Genomic DNA, 8,274 nt, shown 5'->3' on the forward strand with positions numbered 1-8,274 from the left:
ACACACATACGGTGGAGGGAAATATGAGAACGTTTGACAGAAAACAATACGAAGTGACAGAACTCCAGAGTGAAAAGGAGAATAAGCACGGCTCTTGCTGAAGAGCAGCGTGGTTAATTAACAAGGGGGATAAAAATGGCCTGCAGATAGGATTTACCATCCTTCCCACTTTTCCCATGGCTTTATTTGTGCCCATCTGTCAGCTCAGTCTTTTCCAAGTGTCTGCTGCCACATACGCGAGCCATTAATTTATTGAAAATATTACTGAAATTAGATGGCTTCTGGCCTTCCCAGTGTTTCATTTTTAACTTTTTAAAAAATTGTGTTTATCTGTTTGCCTGTTTTGTGTTTTCACTTGGCAAGTGGAGGTTTTACCCAGGCTCAGAAGCATGACCTTCCCAATTCATCACAAGAAAAAACACAGGAAACTTCCCCGTGTTCAGAAGCACACCCATCGAAATGTGCAAGACACATTTGCCCGACGTCCCTGCGCACACACTCCCTTCCCCTGGGGTGAGAAGTCTAAACCTGCATGTTCTGGCCAAAAAAAAAAGCAAGGACAATATTGCATTGATTTGCTTTAGCAAAAAACATACATAAATGAGTAGTTCTTATTAGGAGCACATCCAGTTTATGTCTAAGGAAAAAAATCCATCGGACTGAGAAACAGGTAGTGGTACATTTAGATTATACTCATTTTTATTTCAAAAACAGGGACAAAAGCCTTCCTGTTGACTGTGTCACGGGCTGATATTGAAGCCACACCCCAGTTGAAGCCATTATCCAAGGGAGGTAATTGTGACATTTTTAATGTTATATAATCAAATTTTTTAATCAGCGTTGGAGTGTGTATTACAGGAGTTGTGATTCTTCACACCAGCTCTGCAAGGGTCTTGACTTGATTCCTTCAGCTTCCTGAGGCTGCCCCAGAGGGCAGACAGGCCCCCAGATCTCCAGTGAGTCAGAGAGGCCTGGCTCCAGGATGGGTTTCTGAGCGCTTCCCTTCAAAGCATGCCACCCAGGCTGGCTGGCTGCAAATGTGAACTGCCTGTTATTTCTCCTTGATTTCCCAGGAAGTCTGGATGCGAGAGCCGCAGGCCTCCCAGGGGTGCTGCGCCCTGCCTTGTCACATGCGCCTCTCACGCTGAGCGAGTTTTTCACTGGAGAATCACAGCTGTTTCCACCCCCAGTTCACTGGCTGGCTGGCTGCTGTGCGTGATGGGAGGGGAGAGATGGAAGAACCAAGCCACTTCTGGAGGTTTTGTAGGGAAGGGAAAAAAAAATTTTTTTTTTTCTCTCTACCCATCTTAGGTTCTCTGGTTGGTGCCAAATTGATAAAATTGGAAATTTTATCCAATTCCAACGAATTGGAAATTCCCTGGGTGGTTCAGTGGTTAGGACTTTACACTTTCACTGTTGAGGGCGTGGGTTCAATCCCTACTCTGGGAACTAAGATCCCACAAGCCATGCAGTGCAGCCAAATAACAATAATAATAGTAAAATAAAAGACTAATTAACAAGAGGTGAAAATACACACACACACATTTAATGATGTGTATGTGAATGCAAGTTCGTGTACCCATCACACAGTGAGGCCAAGCAAACCGAAACATTGGAATTAGAGCCGAGAAAGGTTTACTGCGAGGTCAGGCAAGGAGACGGGCGAGATCAAGCCCTGAAGAGCCTCCAGCTCCCCCGAAGGATTCTGGCAAAGCGTTTTTAAAAGCCAGGTGTGGGCAGGAGAGTCACAGCACACTTCCTGACTGTGATCAGATCGTGCACAGCTCTCTGACTAGCTAATGATGAGGTAGCTGGGTGGTGTCACAGGGGTTAACTTTATCAGTCCTTAGGTTCCAGGAGTCCTGGGACTATATGTTCAGGCTCATCAAGTAGCTGTTGTTCAGCCCCTAAGTGGTGTCCACCCCTTAGAGACCTCACAGATTGCAGCCCGCCAGGCTCCCCTGTCCTTCACTGTCTCCTGGAGTCTGCTCAAACCCATGTCCATTGAGTCAGTGATGCCCTCCAACCATCTCATCCTCTGTCAGCCCCTTCTCCTGCCCTCAATCTTCCCCAGCATCAGGGTCTTTTCCAGTGAGTCAGCTCTTTGTATCAGGTGGCCAAAGTACTGGAGCTTCAGCTTCAGCGTCAGCCCTTCCAATGAATAGTCAGGGTTGATTTCCTTTAGGATGGACTGGTTGGATCTCCTTGCTGTCCAAGAGACTCTCAAGAGTCTTCTCCAACACCACAGTTCAAAAGCAAGAAGTAGTTAACATCTTCTGTTTGATGGGAGAGAGGGGGGCTTTCACATCTACAAAACAACTCAGGAAATGTGCATCAAATACTATTATCCAGGTACTTCAGAGAGGAGCTAGAGCAGAGGATGTGGGGGAAGGCCTGTCCCCACCTCCCTAAACCCCCTGGGATCCTGCTTGCTTACAAGCATACGTTTCCATGGGATTTCACAAAGAGGACAGCCAGATGATTAAAGTGTATACACTACTCTAGGCGAAACAAAGGAAAAGGGATTTGGGCCTTCTGGGTGGTGTGGGCCTGTTATGGGAAGATGACAAGGAAAAGTAGAGTAAACGAAAGGTGTTTATTTAATAGGACGTGTTACACAGGCCTATGTAGGTACTTTCTCCATTGGAGAGATGTTGAAAGTCCTCCTCTCCTGGTGCAGGCTGGGGAGATAGTTTTACAAATGGAAATTTTCTTTATAAATGTACATTTCCTTTGTAAACAGATAACTAACATATGCCTGTTTTTATAGCTTTCCTTGCATCCACTGGTTCTTAACAGCCTTTAACTCAAAATAGTCCATATGTCAAAGAGAGCTATTTGGGGTGCTATACTCCTGAGGGAAGAAAAAATGTTTTAAAGACTGGAGGACTGAAGTATGTACTTCAGTTACGAAAGTTAAAAGAAAAAAAAAATGAAGTGGCAGAAAGTACTGCAAGAGAGAAAAAACAATTTCCCCTCTATCCTTTTAGGTTCTTGGCTGAGATGGCAATAAACAAGAAAAGATTAACAGAAGACAAACAAACATGCCTGAATACCAGGAAAAGCGAGTGTGTCCCTGAAATGGCCCAGGCCAGAAACTTAAATAGCATCCTTAGCAGATGACAGAGAAAGATGTCGAGAGGTGCAGAAAGGCTTGTTAATGGGAGGTGACCAGGAAGAGCATGGTAACAAGCAACAAGGTCATGGCTATTATGCAGATCAAAGTCTTTGCTTTCTCCTTTGATGAGCTGCTAGGGATTAAGTCATCCTTCTCTTCTTGATGTAGAAAGACACCCTTACAAATGGAGATTCCCTAATAAATGTAAATGTTGTTGTTGTTTAGTTGTTAAGTCCTGTCTGACATTTTTGCACCCCATGGACTGTGCCCAACAGGCTCCTCTGTCCATTGGGCTCTCCAGGCAAGACTCCTGGAGTGGGTTGCCATTTCCTTCTCCAGGGGATATTCTCAACTAAGGGAATGAGCCCCAGTGTCCTGTGTTGGCAGGTAGATTATTTACCTACTGAGCCACCAGGAAAGCCCAGACAAATGTGAATTTCTTTCACAAAAGGATAATTTATAACTGGGATCGAATCTGGCGCTGCAGGCAGATTCTTTGCTATCTGAGCCATCGGGGAAGTGGTCTGGGGATTGGTTAACTGAACATACTGGGCATCTGGTCCAGCGGAACATTTACAGGGACACGAAAGCTGCCTACGTTTCCATCTGTTGGTGTGGCACCCCAGGCAGGGGCAGCCTCACCATGGGCTTAGAAACGTATCCCAGAGGTAGAAGGGAAAAAGAAACTGCCCTCCCCGTGGTGTTGGAGAAGACTCTTGAGAGTCCCTTGGACTTCAAGGAGATCCAACCAGTCCATTCTAAAAGAGATCAGTCCTGGGTGTTCTTTGGAAGGACTGATGCTAAAGCTGAAACTCCAATACTTTGGCCGCCTCATGCGAAGAGTTGACTCATTGGAAAAGACTCTGATGCTGGGAGGGATTGGGGGCAGGAGGAGAAGGGGACGACAGAGGATGAGATGGCTGGATGGCATCACCGACTCGATGGACATGAGTTTGGGTGAACTCCGGGAGTTGGTGATGCACAGAGAGGCCTGGCGTGCTGCGATTCATGGGGTCGTGAAGAGTCGGACACGACTGAGCTGAACTGAACTGAAGTGATAGACCTAAAGAAAATAAAAAGTAGTTTCTAAGCTGTGATGTTTCTCCAGGCTCAGGTTTTTCACTGTCTTTATGGAGAAAATCCCCCAGACAGCCTCAGCACATCAAAAGCCCGCAGTTCATGACAGTTACTGCCTGACTCCTGCCCTGAAGAGGCTTTAGGAATTGACCAGAGGCCACCAGAGACTGCGGTCTGCAGGGAAGCCTGGAATCAGCCACAGGTCTGAATTTCAATTTCTGGTGGACTTAGCTAGAGGAAGAATTTTGATTTAAGACAGGAAAGGCATTCATTCAACAGGGAGACCAGGAGCGCTTTCTCAATCTCTGGCACCAAGCCTTTTTTTTCTAGTGGAATCCAGGTCTCAACCTGGCTGGACATCAGGATGCCCTAGGGAGCCTCCCTGGTGGCTCAGTGGCAAAGAAGAACCCGTCCGCCAGTGCAGGGGACTCGGGTCTGACCCCTGTGTCAAGTGTTCCAGCCAAACGCTCCGGGAATCAAACCCACTCAGAAGGACAGCATGGGTGGTGGAGGGCAGTTTATTGCTCCCGCGGGTCCGAGGCAGAGTCTCCTCTTTAGCCAGGACCCCCGACCGACTTTTGTGAAAACCTTATATACCTCAAGTGTACTGCTCAAGCCCACATCCCCAGATTCCTTAAACCTAGCCTGGAAAGTGTTAAAGGGCAATACATCAGGTTACAGCCATGATTCATAATCGGAAGGGTCAGCTGGTTATACATTGTAGCCTACACCAGTGGGGGCCATAAAGATTACAGAGGTGACTGACTACATAGGGGTTATTGCATTCTTTTTGGCAACGGGAGATCTTGGTATGGGATCTGGTGCTTATCAGTCTGGGAAGCCAGTTCGGCTGTAGGAATGTTACCAGGTTACATGGCTGCCAGGCACATAGTCCAAAGCTCACTGAAAGTGCGAGATGGAGTTTTCTTCTTTTTTAAGATGGAGCCAGCTCGGCCTGTTCCTTTCCTCCCTCGAGGAAGATTCCCCTGGAGGAAATGGCACCCCACTCCAGTATTCTTGCCTGGAGAATTCCATGGACAGAGGAGGCTGGCGGGCTCCAGTCCACAGGGTCACAGAGAGTCAGACCCGACTGAGCACACACACATGTATGTGGGGAGCTTTCATAATCTGTCAACAACCCACCCAACGAACTAAAACTAATTTGAATATGTTGGGGAAGAGCCCCGGCATGACAATCTTTTTGGACTCCCGGGGTGATCCTAACACAGAGCCAGCCATAGGAGAGCCCTGTGACATCTAGATCGGGTGTCCCCAAACTCCAGGATCTAATGCCTGATAGTCTGAGGCGGGACCGATGTCATAATAATAGAAATAGAGAGCAAATTCAACGTAATGCGCTAGAATCATCCTGAAACCAACCCCCGCCCTCCCCGGCCTCCCCTGTCTGTGGAAAAATGGCTTTCCGGAAAGCCAGTCCTGGTGCCAAAAGGGTGGGGACTGCTGAGCTAGCTGGCCCCGGGAGGAGGATGGGGCCCCGCATCCGAGCCTGAAGCACTCTCCCTCCCGCGGGCTGTTACAGAGTGCAGACAGGAGGCAGGGAGCTCCCCGTCTGTGGGTGCACTGAAAGCCGGAGGATTCCTGCAACGAGGGTGAGGTGAAGAAGCACCCTCCTCAGTGAAACGGAAGTAGGCAGCTGCCTCCCAGCCTCCCTGTCAGGATATTTCCTTGGAAAGATAAGAGCTCCAGTAACAGGCCTGACCTTCTGATTTTACAGTGCAAGGTCATGGGCCCTCTGACCCTTGAACATGCAGACACGTCCCTCTGAAACGAGCTCAGCAGTCTCTCCTGAGGAGGACCAGAGACTAACACAAGCCCCATTCACGTGTCTCTGGAGGAGGTTAGAGAAGCGTTGCTTGTCCTTTCTTCTACTCTACTGCATCAACGTGTGTGAAATTCCATGCAGACCCAGCCAGCTCTCACAGATTGCCTGCCTGCGTGTAATCTGAGATGCACACTCGGGAATAAATCATGTTCTCTCTCTTGTATACTGGTATAGAGGGATGTTTTGGTTGGCAGGATTTTGCTATTTCCCAAAGCTCAGGACAGGAGAAGCAGGTAAAGGAGGGGAGAGTCAGGTTACCATGGAAGCAAAGGATGAATGAGGGTCATAGTCCATGGCTTAGGCCAAGTCCAAACGCACAGAAAGAAAGCTGAGCGCCGAGGAATTGACGCTTTGAACTGTGGTGTCGGAGAAGACTCTTGAGAGCCCCTTGGACTGCAGGGAGATCCAACCAGTCCATTCTGAAGGAGATCAGTCTTGAATATTCATTGGAAGGACTAATGCTGAAGCTGAAGCTCCAATACTTTGGCCACTTGACTCGAGGAGCTGACTCATTTGAAAAGACCCCGATGCTGGGAAAGATGGAAGGCAGGAGGAGAAGGGGGCGACAGAGGATTAGATGGTTGGATGGCATCACTGACTCAATGGACACGAGTTTGAGTAAGCTCTGAGAGTTGGTGATGGACAGGGAGGCCTGGCGTGCTGTGGTCCATGGGTCGCAAAGAGTCAGACACGACTGAGCAACTGAACTGCACTGAACTGAAAGCACAGACTTAGGAGGAAGGGCAGGGACCAGGGCCAGCTGTGCTCTCCCGTCCTTCGCGTTCGTCTCTCCCCTGAGCCTTCCTGTTCTCTGATGCTTGGCACACTGCTGCCTCTATCCTGCCCCTGGTCTCTGGAGACAGGTGGCTCCCTGAGCAAGGTGTTAACACGAGTCGCTGTGCAGGAGGCACAGTGAGGCCATACAAACTGAAGCGTCGGAGCGTGGAGCAGAGAAGGTTTATCGCAAGACATGAAAGGCCGTGAGGCGGCTCACGCGCCGCAGAGCTTCGAGCTCCTGGAAGGGCTTCAGCAAAGCATTTTTAAAGGGCAGGTTGGGGCAGGGAGGGCTTCCCAGGTAGCTCAGTGATAAAGAATCTGCCTGCCAATGCAAGATCCCCAGGGTTCAATCCCTGGGCCGGGAAGATCCCCTGGAGGAGGGCATGGAAACCCACTTCAGTATTCTTGCTGGGATAATCCCATGGACAGAGGAGCCTGGTGGGCTATAGTCCACAGCATCGCAAAGAGCCAGGCACCACTACCACGCATACAGCACCGGGGGCGGGGAGGTCACAGGGCACGTGATGGGCTGGTGCACAGTTCTCTGATTGGCTGATGGCAAGGCTGCAGGTGTTGTCACGGGGTTAACATCATCCACCCTTGGGCTCCAGGAGTCCTGGGGCTATGTGCTCAGGGTCCTCAAGTAGTCAACGTCCTCCATTTGGTGGGGGTTTTTCACATCTGCGAAATAACTCAGGAAATGCGCATCAAATACTCTTATCTAGGTACTTCGGGGTCGCTAAGAGTCGGATGCGACTGAGCGACTTCACTTTCACTTTTCACTTTCATGCACTGGAGAAGGAAATGGCAACCCACTCCAGTGTTCTTGCCTGGAGAATCCCAGGAATGGGGGAACCTGGTGGGCTGCAGTCTATGGGGTCGCAGAGTCGGACACGACTGAAGCGACTTAGCAGCAGCAGCAGGTACTTCAGAGAGGAGCTGGAGCAGAGGACGTGGGGAAGGCCTGTCCCGGGAAGACCCTACAGGATCCTGCCGGTACCAAAGGGCCTGGCAACTCCCCTGCTCTCTTAGGGCTCTCGAGAGAAGCTGCAGTGTTTGCTGAGGCCCAGCTCAAGAGGTGAACATGGAAGAGTCGAGAGTGAGAAATGGGGCAGGAGCTGGCCCCTGGGGGCCAGATGAACAAGCAGACTGCAGGCAGGAAGGAGAAGGAGCGTGAGACATGAGGAAGCCGCAGCAGGACTTGGCGACTGGGGCGGCGGGGAGCAGAAAGGCTCCAAACAAGGCTCTGAGGTTTCTGGTGGATAACTAGCCCAGGAGGACCCCTGAGCCTGGGACAGATGAGGAAGTCAAGGGAATGAGAAGCGTGCCAGGGCTGGGTGGATCGCATCAGAAAAAAGTTTCGTTTCAGTTCAGTGGAGTGAGGAGAGCAGAGCAGGGGCAGGAGGGCGGAGCCGCTGCCTTCAGGACGCCTGTGAGCCCAGAGCGATGCCGCCGGCAA

The 8,274-nt window shown here is 50.0% G+C and overlaps 1 non-coding gene across 1 annotated transcript; it reads left to right on the top strand.

The window, feature by feature from the left end:
- Nucleotides 1-1,375: 1,375 nt before the first annotated feature.
- On the top strand, nucleotides 1,376-1,449 carry TRNAE-UUC (transfer RNA glutamic acid (anticodon UUC)). The gene has a single exon. It is a non-coding gene; the product is annotated as a tRNA-Glu (tRNA).
- The last annotated feature ends 6,825 nt before the right edge of the window (nucleotides 1,450-8,274 follow it).

This window comes from Bos taurus, chromosome 24, assembly GCF_002263795.3.
Source record: "Bos taurus isolate L1 Dominette 01449 registration number 42190680 breed Hereford chromosome 24, ARS-UCD2.0, whole genome shotgun sequence".
NCBI classification, from domain to species: domain Eukaryota; kingdom Metazoa; phylum Chordata; class Mammalia; order Artiodactyla; family Bovidae; genus Bos; species Bos taurus.